The sequence below is a fragment of the Felis catus genome, chromosome F2 (genome assembly GCF_018350175.1).
Source record: "Felis catus isolate Fca126 chromosome F2, F.catus_Fca126_mat1.0, whole genome shotgun sequence".
Taxonomy (NCBI): domain Eukaryota; kingdom Metazoa; phylum Chordata; class Mammalia; order Carnivora; family Felidae; genus Felis; species Felis catus.
Window position 1 is genome coordinate 66,139,441 of NC_058385.1, and position 23,115 is coordinate 66,162,555.

Below are 23,115 nucleotides of genomic sequence, written 5' to 3' on the forward strand. Positions count from 1 at the left end.
GAGAGTACATATTTTAGGCTGCGTGGGCCAGAAGTTCCCTGTTGCGACGACTCGATTCTGCAGTGAAGCGTGAGTGCACACACGGGCACGTCTGTCACGTCCCAATAAAACTTTATTTGCAAAAGCAGGAGGCGAGCCATAGTTTGCCATCCCCTCGCCCAAACTGCTCTCTCATCCGGAATTTCCCCTCATTTTGTCACATCTACTCCTTCCTGTCCTTTGGGACGGAGGAGTAGTCTCATCTGGCTGGGAAAGCCCCCTCCCGACCACCTCACTGCCCTGTGTGCTCATCACCTCCTCACCCAGTTCTCTTTGTTTCCTTACCAGTTTGCATCTAGTACCCCCGTCAGTGTCCTCAACTGTGCCATTAGATGTAGCAACATTCTGGGTTCATAATCTGCACACGGAGCTAGCTTCAAGCTGTTAGTCGCATGAATGTGTAATGACGCCGTGCTTGGAAAACCACTAAATTAAGAAATGAAAGAGGGGCGCCTGGGTGGCTCAGTCGGTTGAGCGGCCGACTTCGGCTCAGGTCATGATCTCACAGTCTGTGGGTTGGAGCCCCGCGTTGGGATCTGTGCTGGCAGCTCAGAGCCTGGAGCCTGTTTCAGATTCTGTGTCTCCCTCTCTGTCTGTCCCGCCCCCGCTTGCACTCTGTTTCTCTCTCTCTCTCTCAAAAATAAATAAACATTTAAAAAAAAATGAAAAATTCTCAGAGATGAGAGGGTGACAGTAACTACTAGTCGAGCTATTTCTTCCAATGCTCTACATCTGTTATCTTGTTTCATCATAGTCACAGCTCTCCGAGGTGAACAGCATTAGCCCATTTTACAGATGAGAAGGCTAAAGTCAGAGGCTTGTGGCCGGCTGGAAGTCACACAGCTTCCAGGAATTGGAACTGTTTCAGCCACGTTTTCTCTCCTAAAACAAAGTAAAACCACTTCTCTGCTTCTAAAGGTAATAATCTGGGTTATTACAGAAATTGTTGAAAATACATAAAGCAGAAAATAAAAAATCATAATAATCCCTATGCCATAAATAGCCAGTGTTACCATCATCTATATGTGTTTTTTTTTTTACAACTGTTTGTGTTTTTGCAAAAAATTGGAATTGTACGTATCTGTGTATAGCTGCACTTTTTTTTTTTTTTTGCCTTTTAAAAAAATTAAGGTCCAATTGGCCTTCAGTGAAATCACCCTTTTTTTAATGTATAGTTCTTAGAGTTTTGATAAATGCATGCAGTTGAATAACCACCGCCAAAATCAAGATATAGACCAAGTCTGCAACCCCCCCCCGAAATTCTCTTGTACTCCTCCTAGTCGCCCCCACCAACCCTCAGCACCTGGAACCCCCCCCCCCGGTTTTTGTCTCTACAGTTTTGCCTTTCCAGATGTCACATAAATGGAATCATCCAGTGTGTTGTAGCTTCGTGTTTCACTTAACATCATGCGAGTATGTTCCCTCGTCATTATATATTCTTCAAAAGTATTATTTTTTAATGACTGCCTGGCACTCTCCATCCGCCATGCTCTCCAGCACGCCACAGCAGCCTCTTGGAGAATAGATATGAGAGGTACAAGGTCACGTTGGCAAGAACAAGGGCGGAATAGATCTGCTTCCTGCTTGTCTCCCGACAAGAGGTGCCGGCTCTTCTGACTCCAGGCCGAGGTGGCCCAACTCCACGTGGGCACACGGGTGATACCAAACCGCAGGTTAGAGCATCAACATTTGCACCCAGCTCTGTGCCCTTACAGCCCTTGCTTGGACGTGGCACCTTCTGGATTCCTGGGTTCAGATCCAGAGTTTCCCCCGAGGGAATGGCAAGAAGAATGCCCACCCCACAGGGCCACTGGGAGGAGGAAAGGCGGTGGCGTGGGTGAACATGGGGACCACAGAGCTGGGCATTTGGGCCGGCTCTCCTTTTTCCCCATTCCCCGGTCCCCTCTCCAAATGTCTGGATCCACCTTCACTAAAAAAGAAGAGAGGAGCTGAGATTAGTGAAAAGTGTTGAAGACCGGTTTTCACCTGGTTGAAGCTGCCTCCTGACCGACAGCAGATGGGGAGAGAACTGAAGGGAGGGCATACAACTGTCAGAGTTGGGATCTGTTGGGGACAAGTACACGGAGGCCTCCAGAACCTGCCCCCTCCCCCCAGGTACGGGAGACACCCCCGGAGCACACAGCATGGGAGCAGGATCTGGGATACGCTTGCAGCTCTTAGTATCAAAATGGCTCCGGGCCTTTTCCGCCTGCCTTCTAGGTGATGAATTTTAGCAAGTTCTTCACCACCCAACCCAGCATTTTCATCTCCCTCCTCCTGGGTCCTGCTTAGACTTCTCCCAGCAAAGTGCAGTCAGTATCCTAGTGTGTTGCTATGGAAAGAATGGCAATATCACTTCGAGTTCATGAAAAAAAAAAAAAATAAGAAAGAAAAGGAAAAAAGAAAAAAATAGGACAAGCAGGATTTTTTTTTTTAAGTGTTACGAAACTGGGAGAAAAAGTGTTCCACCACTAAATATATCCACTTACAAAATCAGCAGATGTTAGGGCTTACACAGCGTCGGTCTCTCAGGCCTGCAGAAAACTGCAAAGCATTTTCACGCCGTCATCCCACAGAACTCTGAGAGGCTGTTGGAGATTTCTAGGTTGGTGGCTGGAACCTTCCATGTTGGCCAAATGGATGACATGGTAGCCTTTCAGGGGGTGCTTTGGAATAACTGGACTCCATTGTGTTTATTTCTTTTAAAGGCCTTACTCCCGTTCCCTCTCCCCACCCCCATTTTCTGTGCCAGGTCATTCAAATCCCAACCCCCTTGGGTACCTTCAAAAAGCCAAGCCTTGGAGCCTGAGTCTGAACCCCAGCTCTGCTGTGGACAAGCTCTGGTCCTTGGGCATGTCCTATCCAACGTCTCTGAGCTGCAGTTTCCATATTAATAAAACACCTGCTTCCAAAGGCTTGTGAAGTTTAGCAGTAACACAGGGAGCATCTAGCATCTGGGGGGCAGCCCAGAGCTATTACTAGTAGTGGGGTGGTGTGATAGAAGTTCTCGTGCCTTCTAGCCACATTTTCTCTCTGCCCCGGGGGCTGTCAGACACTGCAGAAGGGGCAGTTCAGCTTGCGTCTGTCATCTGGCCGCAGAGCCAGCCAGGTGGCCCATCCGGAGTGGAACCGCACCCAACCTCAGGCCTTTCTTAGTGTCACTCATTCATTCATCACCTGTTGGTCTAGATAATCCGGATGTAGAGCATCTTCTCACACTCTTGGTTGATATCTTGGGTCTGCCTCTGTCCCAACTATTGCTGCCTAAAAACTACACCAAAACGTAGGGGTTTCAAACCGAAATCTAGTACATGTCACAAATCTGTAAGTGCGAAGTTCAGAGTGTAGCAGTTGGGGCTCACCGGTGCTCTGTGATGTCTGGGGGCCTCAGTTGGGATGGACTTGAAGTGATGGGGCTAGAACAGCTTAGGAGAGTTGAGCATCTCTTCCTCCACGTGGTTAGCTTGGGCTTCCTCACAGCATGGTGGCCTTGGGACAGTCAGGCTGCTTACACAGGGGCCCAGAGCTCCCAGGGGAAGGAAGCGGAGATTGCATGTCCTCTTAAAGGCCTTGGTCCAGAACTGTCATGGCGTCACTTCTACCACATTCTATTGGTCAAAGCAGTCACAGGGCAGTCCTAATTCAGGGGTGCAGGGATAGATTGGGTCATGAGCCCCACCTCTCAATGGGAGAAGCGTCAATCCGTGGCCTTTTTTAATCTGTCACAGAGTCACCACACCTCCCTGCCTGCTTGCCCTAGAAGGAAAGTCTGAGAAGCTGATGGTGGAACTGAACCAAAGGGCAGGATAAGCATTACTGATCGAAGGTGAAGGTGGAGTTCAGATAGCACACTTTTCACGGGAGCTGGCTCCTTGAAGAGTTGGGTGCAAACCAGAATTTTGGAATAGGCCCTGTGAATGCCCCCTGGGCATCCTCTCTGGCAAATTCCTATCCATAGCACAACCAGCCCTCAATTTCTCTTGCGTGTAAATGCCTAGTGCACACATCAGGTTTGCTTACAGTGAGGCATTTCCGTTTCAAGTCACTGTGCTCTTTCCTAATGAAAGTGGGTCCATATTTTCCCAACTGGCAGAGGCACCCAGGCCAGGCTTTGCCAGCTGGTCCTGTAGGCCATGGCCACCTGGAAAGAAAAGATCTCTGCTTTGGGGGGTATATTAGTTTCTTAGGGTTACCACTAACAGAGCACTACAAACTGGGTGGCTTCAAACAGCAGAAACTTACCATCCCCCAGTTCTGGAAGCCAGAAGTCTGAATCAGGATGTTGCCACGGACATGTTCCTCCAGAAGGCACTAGGGAAAGCCCTGCTCCAGACCTGTCCCCCGGTTTCTGATACCCTCAGACGTTCCTTAGCCTGTCACTGGTCGTTTTCCCCTCTATCTCCTCACATTGTCTTCCTTTGGGTGAGTCTGTCCCTGCCTCCAGATCTCTCCTCTTTATAGGGACACCAGTCATTTTTTTTTTCATTTTTATTTTGGAGAGACAGAGACAGAGACAGAGTGCAAGCAGGGGCAGGGCAGAGAGAGAGGAAGACACAGAATCCGAAGCAGGCTCCAGGCTCTAGCTGTCGGCACAGAGCCCAACGTGGGGCTCGAACCCACAAACCATGAGATCATGACCTGAGCTGCAGTTGAATGCTTAACCGACTGAGCCACCCAGGTGCCCTTGGGACACCAGTCATATTGAAGCAGAGCCCACCCTTGACTTTTGTAAAGATCCTATTTCCAAGTACACTGACATCCTGAGATGTACCAGGACTTAGGGCTTCAACGTATTTTTAGCAGAAACAGAATTCAACCCACAACAGGTGGTGAACAGAGGCACACTGGGATCAAATCCTGACGCTGTGGCCATCTCACTCCCAGCCTCTCTCTGTCTCTAGGGGTCATGACCCGGGCCTCCAAAATAGAAGCTCTAGAGGGCAGCGTTCTCAGCTGCCCAGAGCGGTGCTGGCACATATTAGGCCCTCAATACATATTTTATTAAAAGAAAGGAGGGAGGGAGGGTGGAAGGAATACATGAACCAGTCAGCCAGTCATTGAACAGCCAGTGGCCCTGACAGACCAGAGGGGCCAGCATGCCCCTTACCCCTTGGGTCCTGATCCTAAGTGGCCAAGGAGTTGAGGGTCTCAGAGTTACTGCTGCAGTTACTTTTGCTACTGACAATACAGGACTATTAACAGGCCCCTCGTTCTCCTGTGAAGCTATGTCAGCACAGTCTGCTATTGGGAAAAATATGGCGGGGGGGGGGGGGGTGTCCCACTGAAAAGCTTACAGAGGCTTCAGCCTGACCTCTTGGCATTTGAGATTTGAGTCCGTGGAGGGAGTTAAACTGATTTGGATAGAATTTAGGACGTGGAGGGTTTTTGCGAGGAGTACTAATTTGCTGTCCCCCTTGAAATCAGATAATTACCAAAAGAGGTTCTTAGTGGGCCTGCCTTCTGCAAATCGTACTAGGCACCAAGGAAGCATGCAGGATAGAGGACGAAGTAATGGAGTGTGATCGATGTTCAGAAAGCGGCACCTGGGTTCAGAACTGTGGGAGAAAGGGAAATGAAGATGACAAGGTCCTGACCCAAAATGAGCTCTTGACCCACCAGGGAAAAGACATACCCAGACAGGTAACTAGTAGACCCCTAGGGGAAGTTCAAATTGTGTTATTTGAGAATAGGGGAGGGAGCAAACCATGTGACCGAGAGAAACCGGAGAGATTCTTCCGGGAGGAGGGATTGGAGCTAGACTTTGAAGACAGGCTAGGTTGGCCTTCAATAGAAATATTTTGGAGAGAGGGCCATTCCAGACAGAACAGCGTGAGCCAGGCCCGGAGGTAGGTGAGGGCAGGGCAGGTCCGGAAGCCGTGAGCACACGCCAGGCCACATCAGCAGGGCTTTGAAGACGATGCTACGGAATTCAGACAATATTTGGGGAGCAGTAGGGAGCGAGGGAGGATTTAGAGGAAGGCGTACCTTGATCTGTTTTTTAGGCAGATCACAGGGGCAGTTTGGACAAGGCCCTGGGAAAGCCCAGTGGCAGAGGGTGGAAGATAATTGGAAGGCCTCCTAACAGTGCAAGTGACCCAGGAGGAAGGCCTGATGGGGGTGGAGGGAAGGGACATGGGACGGAGGGGCGGATACAAAGAGAAAGGACTGGACTTTCTGATGACAGCCCAGAATATGACCACACCTAACAGGGAAACGGTGCAGGAACAACCCCCATCTCGGAGTGTCCCCCAACAGAAGCAATACCCACGCTCCCCAACTCCGCTCTCCTGGGAGGTGACCGGCCTGAGACCAGGGCTCCTCAAACCAGGCTGCACTTTGGAATCCTTTTAAAAATACAGATGCCTGGATCCCACCGCAAGGAAATCTGGCGTAATTGGCCTGGGGTGCGGCCTGAGTGTTGGGGTATTTGAGTTCCCCTGCTGCTGCACGGGAGAATGATCTCCCTGTACAGAGTCAGGCTGTCCAGCTGCTGTCAGTTTGTCATTAGCTGTTAATTTGAAGGATTTCTTAGTTAAATGCTAGGTCTTGCACTAAATGGTAAACTCCATGAGAACGGGAATTATATCAGCTTCCTGCGACTGCTGTAACTGAACCTTCGAAAGGTCATTCCACCGATCTGTCAAGCCAGCTGCTTGAGGGCTGTGGGGAACACAGGAAGACCAGAGAATTCCGTGGCCCCTTGCCGCACTTTCGGACAGTTTGTGCATCCAGCTGTGCAGAAGCATCTGTAAACCAGGCCCAGTGTGTTCTCCTCATCCCATGGGTTATGGGAAACTCCCCAAGAGGCCTGCACTCCCTGTGGAAGCTCCAGGGGACCATCTGCTGCCTTGTCTTTTCCAGCACCTAGAGCTGTGTTCTTTTTATTCCTTGGCTTGTGGCCCCTTCCTCCATCTTCAAAGCCAGATTCTTCTCTCTGACTCTGCTTCCCTCTGCTTCTGTCACATGGCCTTCCTCTCTTCCAACTCACATCTCCCACCCCCTCCCTCTTATAAAGACACTTAGGATTGCATTTAAGGCCTATCCAGATAATCCAGGATTATCTCCTCATCTCAAGATCCTTAACTTAATCACATCCGCACAATCCTTTTCGCCATGTAAGGTAACATTCACAGATTCCAGGGATTAAGACCTGGATTTCTTTCAGAGAGCCATTATTCAGCCTGCCTTGGGGGTTGTGTTATTTTTGTTTGCTTTTGTAGGCTTACAACCTAGTGCAGTGCCTGGGACATAGTGACATAGTGACACAATGAGATGGGTGGAGAGCATAAGCTCAGTGCGTTGGCTGATCGAAGTCGCATTGCAGTAGAATCAGACTCCTAGGGATGCAGACAGAGAGCTGAAGGTAGACTGTGGAAGGAAGTGCCAGACATAGAGGGATTTAACCTGGTGCCTTCTAAAATGCACAGCAGTTCCTACCGTGCATCCCTGGCTTCTCCCCCTCCCCATTCAGTGGCTTTCCGTTACCCTCGGGACAAAGTCTAGTGAGGCTCCCCCCTCAACTCTCCCAGCTTTCTCTCCTCTCTCCCCTGGCAACCCATAGTGTCCCTTAGATTGTGCCTGGCATTTTGCGTTATCATTGCTTCTGTAATTTTCTTTCTCCTCTACTAAAACTCCAGGGGACAGCTGTAAGCTTAGCTTGCCCCCTGTCCTCTTTACTTCCAGTCTCCAGGACAGAACCTGGCACTTAGTGAGTACTCACGTATCTGTCAAGTGAATAAAGGAACTACAAACTAACGGGTTATTAAGAGCCAGACAGCCTTGCTTCTGAGAATATTGGCTTATCAGGGGAAATTGGACTGTTAGTTCATTCCCCAGTGCCTGGACTGGTGGCCTGGCTGACAAGTCATTTAAAAATATTTGGCGGGGGGTGGGGGGGTGGAGGATGCAAAGAGTCTGCCAGAGCAGAAGAAGGTTCAGGGAAAAGAGTGTGTGAGTTTTGGTAAGAGCCTTGGAATTGTGTCGTGGGAGACCCCAAAAGCTCGTCAGATGACATTCAGCAGATAATCGGGAGCCGCAGCTGGCCATTACTGAAATCAGAGATGGAGGGAGATGTACCCAGCAGCAGGCAGCAAGGCACAAGATGATGGAAGGAAGGAAAGTTATTCCATTTCAGTAACCCAGACAAGGTGTGGTGATAGCTTGAGTATGGAACCATCTAGAATATTACAAACAAGTGATAGAGCTTGGATTCAGATTGAGGGAGAGGGACAAACTCATGTGCTAATGTACCATGCCCTGGGCACACATATGAAGAATGGCACAGGAGGGAGCATCCAAGGTGACTTTGTGTTTGCCAGCCCCAGGTGACAGAGAGCTTGATGCCCCCACCTTGTGGCCCATTCAGTCATCCAGGAAGTGACCCCATTTCTTATTTGTGTGATTTTGCATCTTCATATCATCAGCATCTGTTACTTTATATTTTGACTAAGCTCCTGTACCCTGGGTCATAGCGCATTGGCACATTAAAACCGTCGTTTGGATGGGGCACCTGGGTGGTTCAGTCGGTTGAGCGTCTGACTTCGGCTCAGGTCGTGATCTCGTGGTTTGTGAGTTCAAGCCCCACGTCAGGCTCTGTGCCGATAGCTCACAGCCTGGAGCCTGCTTCGGATTCTGTGTCTCCCTGTCTCTCTCCACCCCTCCTCCACTCGCACTCTGTGTGTGTGTGTGTGTGTGTGTGTGTCTCTCTCAAAAATAAACACTAAAACAAATTTTAAAAAAACAAAACCCGTCAGTTGGAAATTCCTCTGGAAAAGGACAAAATCACAATAACAGGCCCCTCATATCTGAAGAGAAATTCACCAAGTATTTTTTTGTTTCCTGTCCTTCTGCCCTCATAACACACTTGTATACCCATTTCTCACCGTCATCTGTAGAGCAAGTAGTTGCTGGTAGAGGTCGAACTATCTAGGAAGCTGCAGATGCCACGTGGTTGGTTATGATGAACTAATGTTGCATCGGCCTAAAACGAGGAACCACAGAGGCAAAAGAAGAATCCAGCTTGGGCTCTTCCTTCAGTTCAGCAGGCAGGCCCAGCGCTGTGTCTCCTGTTTGTACAACAGCAGAGAGCTGGCATATGGAAGGCTCTGGATCGGATCACAGAGGAAAACCTCTTCTCAGACTCAGTGGCCTCGTGGGGAAATAGAGGCTGTACTATTTCCTGCTCTGCCTGCCTCCTTGGGCATAGGAGCTCCCACGGGATGACGTCCGTGAAAGTGCCGGATTGTGGTTCACAGTCCGGACCTGAGGGGTGCTTATTACCATCACGCCATGACCATTATTACTGTCGGTGTGGAGGAGATGGTGAGGATCGTTGGCAAAAAGGAACAAGCAGACCAGTGATTTTCTACCAGAGAGCAGCAGTTGGCACAGTTGCTTAGAAAAAGTGAAAGAGGAATTCTGGAAGAGTGGGCAACCCCTACATGTTCTTTCCCAAGTTTAAATTGTAAAAAGAAAAGAAAGAAAAGGAAAGAAAGGGAGAAAGAAAGGAAGAAAGGAAGGAAGAAAGAAGAAAGAAAGAAATCAATCATGATTTTCTAGAGTCCTCCCATACTGGACTCACTTGGTAAGAATTTTGCCCCCAAGATAAAGGTGATCCCAAAAAGGACCTTCCCTTCCTGCGTTCCTTCTGCGTCTCAAACATGTTGGCAGTGGGGAGACTGGGAACACTGCCAGGCCCATGTGTTGGAAGAGGGAGTGGGCGGTCAGCCCTCCCACAGCACCCGTCCTTGGTCCATCCACCAAGACATCCCATCAGCAAGGTCCACCAGAATCTTTGCCCTTCAGTGCAAAGCTGGTCCTTGGTGTTATCATGAGAACCCTCCCCGGTCAGGGGGCTGTTCCAGGCCCAGGTAGGGCACACCTTGCCCCTGGGCTGCCAGAGGCCACGTGGTCTTTTGCACAGACCATGACACTTCTCTACGCCTCAGTTTCCTCACTTCTAAAATGAGCGGAGCTAGACAAGCTCAGGTTCAGGTTTGTAGTCTGTGATCCGTAATTGTCCAGGAATGCTGGGTTTCACTGAGTTCATCTGCGACAGGGCCCAGCTGTGCAAGGGACCCTGCACCCCGGGAGCCCAGAGGATTTGTGCAGGAGCTGTAGCTGCTGGCTGTGTGGAAGAAACTCAAGTCCGTGCCGTGGGCCCCGTGCCTCTCTCTCCATTAGCCTTCGGCCCATTGAGGAGCCTGCCTCTGCTTAGTGACCTACTCCAGGACATTTACTCCTTAGATGACCTTTAAAAGCAGGAAGAAAGGGGCGTCATGATCTCGTGGTCATGAGATGGAGGCCCACGTCAGGCTCCCACACCAAGCATGGAGCCTACTTGGGATTCTCTCTCTCCCTGTCTCCCTCTTCCCCACTCATGCACACTGTCTCTCCCTCTCAAAATAAATAACCTTCAAAAAAAAAAGCAGGAAGAAAGGAAAGGGGAGAGGGCTGGGGACAAGGATGGGAAAGGAAGGAGGGGAGAGAGGCAGGGATGGGGAAGCAGAGAAGACACCTTGTCCCCATCACCTCATCTGATTGTCACCACAGCCCCGGGAAGCAAGAAGGAACATGTGTGTGAGGTCACCTTAAAGACAGTTCAGCTCAGGGGCACCTGGATGGCTCAGTCGGTTGAGCATCAGACTCTTGATTTCAGGTCAGGTCAAGATCTCATGGTTTGTGGGATCGAGCCCCGTGTCCAGGGCCTGCTTGGGATATTCTCTCTCTCTCTCTCTCTCTCTCTCTCTCTCTCTCTCTCTCTCTCTCTCTCCCCCTCTGCCTCTCTGCCCCTCCCCTGTTCATGCTTTCTAAAAAATAAATAAACTTTAAAAAAAAAAAAAGGCAGTTCAGCTCTGACAGGCTCAGGGTGAAGTCTTCACCTCACAGAGCCAGGTGTTCTACAGGGGTGTGCCCCGTCTTGCTCACCATGGCATGGGAGTCCTCCAGCAGTTCTGTCGGCATCAGTGGGGAACTGTCAAACATGCTGATGCCTAGTCCCCACCCAAGATTCTGAGGTAAACCCTCGCGGGTGTAGCCTGAGCATCAGGATACTTACGCTAATGTGGTTTATGATTTTAAAAGATCTTTCTGGAGGATTAATGGTTTGGAGGAGGGGCTGTGAGTGGGAAGGTGAAGACCAGGCAGGGGGTGACTGCATGAGACAGGCAGATGAACCCGACTTGGGGGTAGGGTGAGCAGCCATGCCACTGCGTGAATGTGCGTGCTCACACGTGTCCCTCTGAAGACTGTCATTCTGGAATGTTCTAGCAGAGGTAATCATCCTAGCTGTGGCAACTTTATGGAGACGGGAGGCAGCAAGCGCTGGCCTTGTGGATCTGAGTCCAGCAGGGTTTCCAGCTTGTTCCAAAGAGACAGCAGCCCAGCTCTCTCCAGCCTGGAAACAGGAAGGGGTTCACCAGAGAAGTGGCGTGGGGCGAAAGGAAGGTCATGGGCCGCAGCCCTGGCTCCCCTGGCCCTGTGTTCATGTCCTGGGCCCGCCAGAACAGACTGAGTAGCCCCAAACAGCACAAATGCCCATACGGTTCTGGAGGTCAGAAGTCAAAAGTCAGATTCCTCGAGCTAAAGCCAAGATGTGGGCAGGGCCAGCTTCCCCTGGGGGTTCCAGAGGAGAACCACTCCTTTCTTCCGCAACTTCTAGTGGCCGCCTGCATTCCTTGGCTCATGGCTCCCATGTCCACCTTCAAGGCACGTCTGACCATCTCCATTCCTGCCCTCACATCATCTTCTCATCTGTAGTCAAGTCTCCCTCTGACCCTCCCCTTGTAAGGTTATATTGAGGCCCACCTGGGTAACCCGGGATAGTCTCTCCATCTCAAGGTCTTTAACCGAATCTCATCATCCCAGTCCCTTTTGCCATATAGGGTCCCATTCACAGGTTCCAGGAGTTGGGACCTGCGTATCTTTGGGGCCATTGTTCAACCTCCTACACCCTGAGTCCTGTGCAGAGAGAAGCAGAACCGTGGCCCCTGGATGCAGTTTAAGCCCATGTGATTTTCATCCAGGATTTGAGTGGCGTGGATGAGTGGCTTTGTGGAGCACGTCCTATCAGAGAGCAAGAGTAAACCTTCAGTCTTTATCCAAGGCTTTGAGATAAAGGGAAGTCCCTTCAAGGTAGAGATGAAAGGTTCAAGAGAGAGCTGTGGTTTGGAGGATGCACGGGATGAGCTGGGGGCCTGCAGGCAGATTGGGGGCCAGAATGGAGAGAGGGATCTGACAGGAGAATATAAGCGACTGCTAAAAAGCCCTGTGTTGCCCTGATCCACGCGTGCCTGGGGAACAGAGAAACCTCACTCCTCTCCAGGCTCCAGGAAGATGGAGTGAGCACGCATCACCCACGAGGAGGGAAATGAAAAGGTTACACCGGGAATTGTCGATATGATGAATGCCTGTGGTCTCACAGCCTCTCTAAATGTTTTGATAGCAGAATTTGATGGATTGTAAATCAGAGCAGGCCCATCTTACGCTTTTCATGCCACCTTATTTATTTATGTAATGTGACGCGTAAAACCAGAATCGATTCCTTTTTCTCTGTCTCAGCGAGATTTTTTCCCCCTGCTTTCAGAAACCCATCACTCTGCTCCCGGCCCTGGTTTGCCATGTTTGTGGGTGTGTGGGTGTGTGGGTGTGTGGGTGTGTGGGTGTGTGCCTGTGTCTGGTGGCGGCTGTTATGATTCTTTCTACCCAGAAAAAGGATGCTTTGCCTTGGAGAGGATGATAGCACCAGGAATTAACTACAGAAATAACGAAGCCACTTTGCTTCAACATGTGTCTTAATCTTGTTGCTGGTTTTTGTGGCTTTTTTTTACAAGATTATTGCTCAGAGAAAGAGAGGGAGTAGAGATGGTACAGTGTGATAGATTTGTGATACGAAACCCAGGCAGACACAAAGACAGTTTCCCAATCGTCCTGGCTTGCATCTGAGCTCGCGTGAGCCCCTCCAGGGGATCCGATTAACCTTGCCTTTGACGTATGCTCTCTACCATAATAATTACTGGTTAATAATACATCATAGAGGGCCGTCCCTTACTTCATCATCAACATTGCTACCATTTGTTGAGCGTTTACAGGTACCTGTGATTATGATGGGATCTTTACAAGCATTACACCATTTATGACATCCTCACAATCCTACGAGGTAGGCATTAGCTCCATAGTTACAGACAAAGAGACCAAACCTAGGAGAGGTGAAAGATATTGCCAATGTCATACAACCGGGAAGAGTTAGGTGGGGCCTCACTTTCACTCTACTTGTTCTAATTCCAAAGCTAGTGAACTTACTCACTCTACTTAACTGGCTTCTCAGCTCAAAACTCCTTGACGTCACCATGATACTGAGGACAGACAGCCACCCAGCAGAACCCATCACCCCAACACAACTGCCTTTGAGACACTTCACCTCCCTGCCCGGGAAGATGGGCCACTGAGGTCTTACCATGATGGTGAAGGATAGGATTCTGTGTCTTCTCACCATGCTTGCCTTCTGTCTGTGCCCACATCTCCTGGTTGACTTTACCTAACGGATAGACTTAGGTCACCTCTGAGAACCTTCCAACTTTGATGCCCAGTGGACCTTCTCGATTCTGGTTTTTAGCCTTTGGCTTCTTTCACGAAGAAAGCAGAATATGGGGGCACCTGTGGGGGCTCAGTCAGTTGAGCATCCCACTCTTGGTTTTGGCTCAGATCATGATCTCACAGTTCATGAGTTCAAGCCCCATGTCACGCTGTGCTCTGACACACGGAGCCTGCTTGGGATTCCTCTCTCCTCTCTCTCTCTCTGCCCCTCCCTGCCTTGCTCGCTCGCTCTCTCTCTCACTCACTCACTCAAAAAATAAATAAACATTAAAATCTTTTTTTTAAAAAAAGAGAAAGCAGTGTATGGTTTTTGGGTGCAAAGTCTTTATGTATAAGCCATCAAGACAATGCTTCATTTTAACTACTTGAAAAAAACTATTTCAGAAACAAACAAACAAAAAAAAAACCTGTATGCTATAGTTTTGGTTTTTTAATCCACTTTTTTAAAAGAACACCTGGAGATTAAAATTTTTTCTAATATTTTATCTAGACTCACAGACGGCACCCCCCTCCAAAACTTTTTTTGGAGCTGTTTGGAGCTCTCCACTTATCTCAGATTCAGCTATTCCTCAATTGTCTTAAGTAAGGAAAAGAAGAACTTTCTTCCATTATAAAACTATTGAAGAGTTTTGTTTTCATGTTAGTAAGTGAAAAGTTGTATTTCTCGATGAAGCTTTTTAAAGCCTTTCAAGAAAAGTACCGTTGGGGAGAACAGAATTTTTAAATAACAACTGAACAATTTGAAAATTACTTCGCGGCAAACATCGAATGTCGTCAGCAGTCAGTGAGTCTGCCCCTCTGTGGTCACTGATAACACACAATCACGCCAAGGCAGCTCGTTCTTGATAGAGTTCTAGGCCCAGAACTCAACTCCTTGAGGAGGCATCCCCTGACTATCTCTCTGCCAGGGCTGTTCAGTCACCATCACATCATTTTTCAAAACTCTGTCCAAATCACTCAGCACTATCTAGACGTTGTTTTCCATTTTTTTTCTGTCTTCCCCTCCTTGATCATAGATGCCTTGAGAGCAGGAATCTTTTGTCTATTTCCTTAGTATCTAAAATTTTTTTTAATGTGTATTTATTTTTGAGAGAGAGAGAGAGAGACAGAGCATGAACAGGGGAGGGGCAGAGAGAGAGGGAGACACAGCATCTGAAGCAGGCTCCAGGCTTTGAGCTGTCAGCACAGAGCCTGATGCGGGGCTCGAACCCACAGACCACAAGATCATGACCTGAGCTGAAGTCAGACAGTTAACTGACTGAGCCACCCAGGCGCCCCTTTCCTTAGTATCGAAAGCAGTGACTGGGATATAGCAGACCTGAGGGACGGAGTGAATGAACGAGTGAGTGAATGAATGAATGAATCAACAAATATATAAGTTGCGTTCTCTTTTCCAAGGCCCATGTTTCTGTTGCTAAAAAAATAGGTCCTCTGCCATATTTCCCTTTTAAAATACCAGGAAGTTTCGAGGATGGGAAGGGGGTATCCAAATGGAACCGGGTGGTGAAAAGCATGTCTCACAACCAGCTCCCCCTACCCCTAGCGAGGCTTTCAAGGCAAGGATGATGTGATCAGATCTGTGTTTAGAAACATGACGTTCAGTCATGGCATCAGTTGTGAGGTACGTATTGTCAAGAAGTATTGCTTCAGAAGTGAAGTAGTAAAGTTTGTGAATGACTGTATTTTCTTGATTAGCAGGGACGCAAAAGTGACCCTATGTGAATGGCACTCCCGCTCACATCCTGCGCATCTTCCTTAAGTGGGAAGGGATGGTGTGGAATAATGGCCATCGCAACAAGAACGAGAGAATGTTGCAAATGGCCATGTCACCCAGCATGTCTGTCATGGCAGGAAAAGGCTGAGAATTGCTGTTTTAGGAAGAAATGGTGGCAGGGAGGAGGTTGGCCTGAAACCGTGTCTCTCGAGATGTTTTCAATTCCAGGTGACAGAAAGCCCCATCAAACTGACATAAGTATGTTGGATTCGGGCAGAGCGGCATTCAGTGGGATGTTTTCAGGACTCACTGTCTGCATCTCTCAGCCCAGCATTCGGCTCCACTCTCAGGTTTGTTCCCCCTCGTGTGGCAAGAAGGCCGCTGGCAGTGGTGCGAACCATGTGCTCGCATCCGGTCGGCTCGGTAACTCCACCAGAAAGGAGCACGTGTCTCCCAGTGGTTCCGGAAGAAGCCCCAGAGGGAACCCCACTGGTTCGGACTGCTTTGCTCGGGCCATGAGCCCGTTCTGTAATGACTCGCCGTTGCTGGAGGACGTGGGGTTCTGAGCGGTCAGAACTAAGTCCCACGCCCACTGCCGGAGGGCCCACGTGGACCAAGAGCGGGTCCTTTCTCGGCAAAGAATGAACTGCCATGGCCAGAGGAGGCGGGAAAGGCCGCTGGCAGGTGAAGCTCAGAGGCCAGGCCAGGATGGAGGGAGTGTTTGCAGCTGCTGAGGGAGGGCGAGAGGAGAACCTGACCTCGCACAGAGGCATGAGGGCCTGGGAGGCATGGTAAAAGCAACAGAGTCAGGAAGACCCGGTGTAATAAACTAGGGGGCAGGGGGAGGACAGGGGAAGGAGAATCCGGGTTCCCAGCCTGAATAACGGACAAGATTATGGGACTTTTATTTGGAAAGAGGAGCATTACAGAAAGACCACGTTTGGGAGGGAAGGGATCAGCTTGGTTCTAGAAGGGTTCAATTTGGGGTGTCCGTGAGACTCCCCGCGATGGTCCCAGAGGCAGAGAAGACACACTTGGAGGAGCCTCTGAGGCCATCCAGCCCGGCCTCTGCCAAATTTCCCCATCAGCTACACCTTCCAGGAGGGGTGACTGAGTAGAATCTGTTTTCCAACTGAGCAGGGATGGATCCTCTGGTATTTAAAAAAAATTTTTTTTAACGTTTATTTATTTTTGAGACAGAGAGACAGAGCATGAACAGGGAAGGGTCAGAGAGAAAGGGAGACACAGAATCTGAAACAGGCTCCAGGCTCTGAGCTGTCAGCACAGAGCCCGACGCCGGGCTCGAACTCACGGACCGCGAGATCATGACCTGAGCCGAAGTCGGCCGCTTAACCGACTGAGCCACCCAGGCGCCCCGGATCCTCTGGTATTTTAATTTATTTGTTATTTTCCTTGGTTTTCATGAATCATCTTGGCCTTGTTAAAAAAAAAAAAAAAAACCCGGTTTCAGTGGACAATGGCCCGTCCAGCCTTTGTCCACACAGGCTGGCCTCACTGTTAGCCAGCAGTCGGAGCAGAAGGTCTGGGGCCCTATAGAGAGGAGCCAGGCTGGGCGGGCTGTTTGCTGGCTGGCTGTCCACCAGGATGCGTGTAGAGCTTTGGGATGGAGGAATTGGAGGAAGGCAGTTTGCCCCACAGAGTCGGGGATGGGGGGACAGATTTGGCAGTTTGAGAGAAAAGCATCAACAGAGCAGGGAGGGCAGAGCACGCAGAGGTGGGGGCGAACAGTACGGGACTGGAAGAGGTGAGCAACAGTCATCCCAAACTTCGAGAGCTTTGATGGTTGCACAGTCTCAATAACACGGATTGCAAGCTCAGCGCTCACACCATGTGGGAGGCCCAGAGCCAAACCTAGAGGCCAGGGCGTTCACTGGCTGCTCTTGGTAACCCTTTGACGTGGGTACCGTTTTCATGCCCGAATTACAGACAGAAAGGGCGAGGCTTCAGAAGCCTGACATAAGTTGTCCAGGCTCACATGGAGACAAGTGACAGGAGCAGTCTCTCCTTCACTGAGGGCCTGAGCGCCCCACCTCCACCATAGAAAGCGAGAGTTGGTGCGATAATGTGTAGACCGCGGCCGAATTGAGCGGCTTTGGGAAATTGGGTGTTGCTTTTTACTGTTGCTTTGCTTTGTTTATTTTTTTAGGGAAATGGCAAATGGAGGTGTTCCCGGAGGGAAGGGGATCCAGGGAAAGGAAGGGAATTGAGAGCACCGATGAGTGCTGGGCTAGAGTCCCTGAGGAGCATCGGGGCCCCGCAGGCCAGGTGGAGGGGTTAGCCTGGTAATGGGGAGACCCACTACCGCCTCTGAGCTGGAGAGAAAGAGACGAGTGTGGAGATGGGGACGAAGGTGACCTTTGTCTCGTGACCTTGATCTTCTCAACAAGATGGAAGGCAAAATCTTTAAAATAGACAGGCAAAGTTAGGAAGATTAAAAATATTGGCACAGTTGCCATAGAAATTTCTATGGGCACGAACAAAACATGAGAAAGAAAATCTCAGAGCAGCAAGATTCAGATGAGCTGGGTCACCTTCCCTGGGGGTTGGCAGCTGAGAAGGGGGACTTGGGGAATGAGGTCAGGTGACCCGAGGGCAGACTGAGCAGGGGGTGTGGGTACAGGATGAATGGCACAGCTTACCCTCACTTCACTGCTAATACCAGCTCACTAACTAAAGTCACCTGTTTGGGGAACCAGACCAGGCCAGCGGTAAAGGTTCTCATTCAGCCCGATCCTGCCGCTGGAGAATCCCCCCCCCCCCCCCCGCCATTTTCTAAATGTGGAAACTGAGGCTGGCCCTTGAAAATGAGTCTGTTGCATTTGGAGCAGTCCAGGCTGCGCGTGGGTTTGGGGTGTGTGAGGTGGGCATTCGGGCCGTGGCCCGACAAGGAGGGACTTCTCCCATCAGTAAGCGGCAGAGCCGGGATTCAAACCCGGGGAGAGCTGGCTCCAGCCTGGGTCCGTCTCCACCAACCAGGTGGGCACTAATGGTGAGGACCGATGGGGGGAAAGACAGCCATGAGGCTAAGGTCTCACCTGGCAAAGGAGCTGTGGAATTCGTTGTTTCTGAGTAAATGAATTAATTCTGGGGTCTGGGCTCACATGGGCCCGGAACGGGTCTGCCGTCCCAGGCATAGCTGGCCTTCTTTGCCTGAGTCCTTACTGCCTTGTCTCAGGTCGCCGCTTTTCCTCACGGCTAGCAAGACACCAGCCTCCTCTCGGAGCCCTGCGTTGCCTAAGTGCACGGTGGCGCTGATGGGGGTGGGCCACGTGCCCCGGCCACAGACTTCATTTCATCATTTCATCCCCTGAAACGTTTTTGGCTACGGGAGGCCACGCAAGCTTTTTCCTGCCTCAGAAGAGAGCATCTCCGAGTAACAAGTGGAAAAAGACATTACAATTCAATTAAAATCTTACTCCTTCGAACACTCCCAGAGGGAGAAAGCCACTCAGAATTTGTGAGAAATCTAATTTATAGACTCAGTGTCAGGAAATGGAATTGTTCACGATTAACAACTGTGTGTACCGGGGACCAAGCAGTGGGTGTAGGGCCAGGATTGTCTGGGCTGTACCCGCTTCAGCTAGCCATTTAACCTCTCTGAGCCTCTGTTTCCTCATCTGTGAAAGGGAGACCATAGCTGTGTGCCGGTGTTGTAGGGATGATACAGATTATGCCTATAAACAGTATCTGCTCACACCATCCTGCCCATGCTTAACCAGGTCAGCAAATGCTTTTTCTTTAAAAAAAAAAAAAAAAAACTGTCTGAGCAACGGAGCCATAAAAACACGAGAAGTAGCATCTTTTTTTTTTTTTAATGTTTATTTGTTTTTGAAAGAGAGAGAGACAGAGCATGAGAGCAGGGGAGGGGCAGAGAGGGAGAGAGAGACACAGAATCTGAAGCAGCTCCAGGCTCCGAGCTGTCGGCACAGAGCCCGACGTGGGGCTGAAACCCACAGACCGTGAGATCATGACCTGAGCTGAAGTCGGTCACTTAACCGACTGAGCCACCCGGGCGCCCCAAGAAATAGCATCTTAAAGTTCACTTCCCCCAGCCACCAGTTGCGCTGCTCTGGACCTGTGGTGTCTACAGGTGTCCTATACTGCGTTAGCAGGCATCCAGCGTGCTGTGTTCCCTTCTCCTCCTACGGTTCTTCCCCCACGTCTGCATTGTCCTCCAAACTGTCATTGCCCTTGGGGACATGCCGTTCCTCTCTAGTCCAGCACAGAATGCAGCAAGAAACCTCTCCAGTCTTCATGGCACAGAACTGGCCTCCCCGTAGCCACTTCTGCAGCAGGAGAAGCCGAGGGACGTGTTCCTGCCGAGGTCACCAAACCTGGCTGCCCGTCAGTCACCGTGGCTGCTGGTTAAAAGTAAAGACTCCTGGGCCTGCATTCGGTTGTCGGGTTTTAAAGTCTGCATGGGGGCGCAGGAAGGGCATTTTCTACAAAGCACCCCAGGGGGTACCTGACGGTTTGGGAGCCACATCGTAGGCTTTCCCCCACATTAGATTTCAGTAGGCTAGGGAGAAATCCGTAAAACTCCAGGAATTAACTCAGGGTCTCCCGAGTGACGTTTCAAAAGCGATTCCCATTTAACAGATGAGAAAGATGGAGGCAAGGATGGGAGCAGACGAGCGAGCTGGGCAGCCAGGAGCGCAGAGCAAAACCCAAGACCCCTGCGTCCAATTCCTTCCTCCACTCCACCCGCCAGCCGCCACCGCCACCACGCGCCTACCCTTCAGGATTCCTTCTCCCTGGGCAGCGGAGGGGTGGGGGGATGTTGTGACTCGAGAACATAAAGGAACAATCACACGCGCGCGCACACGCACACGAGGTCTACCCTTATGAGCTGAGGTGATATCTGTTAACAGCTCTGTCAGAAGACCTGGCAGAGCTAAAAGCATCTTTTTTGGCTTTGATGTCTTGGCAGGATGCTTCCTTTGAAAGCCCAGAGACAGCCCTGTTATTTCCTCTGACAGCCCCAGTGAAAAGCCCCGAAATGAGAAGTGGCATCCTCGCCAAAGCCCGAAGGTTCGATTCCTTAGGAGCGGCCCATGTGCTCCCCACGTAGGCGCGACGCAAAGCCCGCCTGGGAGGCCGGAGGGGCCCGGGCTCCTTGACTTGCTCTGACCTCTGACCCTCCTTGGGCTGGAGAACCCCCCCCCCCCACCTCCACAGGCTCTGACTCTCCCCTCCCCCACGTGCCTTCCTCCGGAACTCGACGGCCTGGACATTTCTCTCATCTGACAGCCAGGCTGTGTGTCAGCCGCCTTGCAAAGCGATTCCAGGGGCTGGCCTGCTGGTTTGACCCGTTTTTAGTTCCCCTGAGGGCCGCAGGCCACTTGTAGGGAGAGGTCGGGAAATGCTACCACCCCATCTCTGGAAAGGAGGCGGGGAGAGAGGATAGCAGTGGGGACTTGCTTCCTTGGGGAGGCTCCACATGTGGCCCACCTGTACGCTCTCCTCCCCTGCGGCCCGGTTAGAAATGCAGAACCTCACTTCCAGCCCAGACTTTCCAAATCCGAATTCTGTATTTTAGCAAGGTCCCCATAAATCTTGCAGCCCAGCTCTGCTGCTCCAGGCTGTGTGACCTCGGCCAAGCTCCTTAACCTCTCTGAGCTTGGGTGTCTGCAGAGGGATTTTGACAAGTGAGCCACTGAACACCTGGAATGTGCGAGGACTGCGGTGAATGCTAGCTGCCGTTGCTGTCGGGAAGACGATTAAGGGAGAGTCAGTTTTACCGCATTTAAACCCGAATCATCCAGCTATCCTTGGGGGGGGGGCGAGTGCAAACTGAATGGGAGAAGGTTCAAGATGAAAAGGGAAGCGCCCTCAACATCTGCTTAGACAACAAATGTAAGGATAGAGGGAGGAGTGTCTCTGGCAGCCTGGGCCCTCACTGTTTAATTTGGGGGTAGTCAAGATTATTGTTCATCTGCTTGGCTTGGGGGTTCTTACCTTCATTGACGTGCCTTCTCGTCCTGCCATCCCTACCCCACCACCCCACGAACTTCTCTCTAAGACCCTGCTGCTTCCATGATTCGCCAGTGGAATGAAATTGTAGCTCCTTCGTGTGACATTCAAGGCCCTCCACAGTCTCTGCCTAACCTGACTTGCCAGCCTCTTCCCAGCTTCCGCCCTGTTGCCCTGCCCTTTGACCTCAGTCCTGTCCATTCCTCATATATTTCCTTGCTCCTGCTCTCTCCTCTGCCTGGGAGCACGTTCCTCTGATTGGAGTCACCCTTCCCTTTCTCTGTCCTCCAGGATCCTACCCCACCCTTGGAACTCTGCTTAACGGGGGGAGGCTGTGTCTTGTACCAAGAGCACGTGTTCAAATCCCAGCCCTACCATGAACTCGCCATGCGACCTTGGGCAAGGCACTTAGCCTCCCTGGCCTGGGTTTTTCTTCCATAAATTGAGGTTCATTACAACAGCCCTGCAGAGTTGTTGTGGGGCCTCATCCACATAGTAAGGAGAATTTCAGTTAATCAAAGTCATGGCCATTTTATTTCTTTAAAAAAATTTTTTTTTAATCTTTATTTCTGAGACAGAGAGAGACAGAGCATGAGTGGAGGAGGGGCAGAGAGAGAGGGAGAGCCAGAATCCAAAGCAGGCTCCAGGCTCCGAGCTGTCAGCACAGGGCCCGATGCGGGGCTCGAACTCACGGACTGTGAGATCATGACCTGTGCCGAAGTCGGTCGCTCAACCGACTGAGCCACCCAGGCACCCCTTGGTCGTTTTATTTCTAAGACGATTCCCTCCTCTGTGAAGCCATTAGCCATCCTCCTACCCTGTCTTAAGGAATTAAGCACAGCCTGCTCTGTGTTTCATAAACTCTTTCTCCTTCCTGTCTGTGCAATGTCCCGATGCTCCCCTGGCTTCTCGTGGAGGGAGGCCCTGACCTCCCCGCTAAAGTCGCAGGTCACCGCACTCCCCACCCCAGCCTCATCACTGCTTGACTTTTTCCCCATAGAGCTCATCACCTCTTGGGCTTCTGCTCATGTCAGCTTGTGAACACGAGTCCCACCAGAGCAGAGATTCCTGTGTGTTTACTCGTGTGTCCTGGGGACCCAGAACCACATCTGCACTCATAGTGCTCGGTATCTGTCGTCTACACGAATAAATCACTTTTGCACCATGGAGGGTATTCGGTGGGCACTCCCCTGCCTGCCTGTTACAGGCTGAAATGAGTCTCCCCTGCCACCTGCCAAATTCATGAGTTACAGTCCTACCCCTGAGAATGTGGGGTATTTCAGAAAGGGTTTTTAAAGAAGTGATTAGGGTTAAAGGAAGCCCTTGGGGTGAGCCCCAGTCCAGTGTGACAGGTGTCCTTCTGAGAAGAGGCGACCAGGCTGTACGCACACACAAGGAAGGACGTGCTGTGGACAGGGCAAGTAGGTGGCCGTCTGCACGCCGAGGAGAGAGGCTTCCAGAGAAACCAACCCTGCAGACAGCTTGGTCATGGACTCCCAACTGCCAGAACTGTGAGAAAAACACTCCTGTTGGTTAAGCCTCCCCGTCTGGGGTGCTCCAGCCCTGGCTCAGTAATAACGCTGGCTGTGCGCTCCCTGAGGACAAGGACGCGGTTTCCTCCTCTTTGTGGGCCCCGTTTCCACAGCCGAACTCAGCACACAGGGGTCTAATCGAACTGCGTTCCATGCACAACACAGAGGGGCTGATGGAGAAGCAGAGGCGCCAAGCGGGGAAGGGGGAAGAGAGCCCAGCGGACGCCCGGAAGGGAGTTGTTC

General features: G+C 50.8%; 1 protein-coding gene across 6 annotated transcripts in view; it reads left to right on the forward strand.

Annotated features, from left to right (window-relative positions):
• ZHX2 (zinc fingers and homeoboxes 2) overlaps window positions 1-23,115 on the forward strand; it is a 162,826-nt gene that overhangs the window by 117,657 nt on the left and 22,054 nt on the right. For 2 of the 6 annotated variants that reach the window (XM_023248489.2, XM_019823081.3), the window contains exon 3: window positions 20,298-20,398. The exons of the other annotated variants lie outside the window; for them this stretch is intronic. The gene's annotated coding sequence lies outside the window, so the exon portion shown is untranslated. The remainder of the gene's footprint in view (window positions 1-20,297; window positions 20,399-23,115) is intronic. 6 annotated transcript variants of the gene reach the window in all.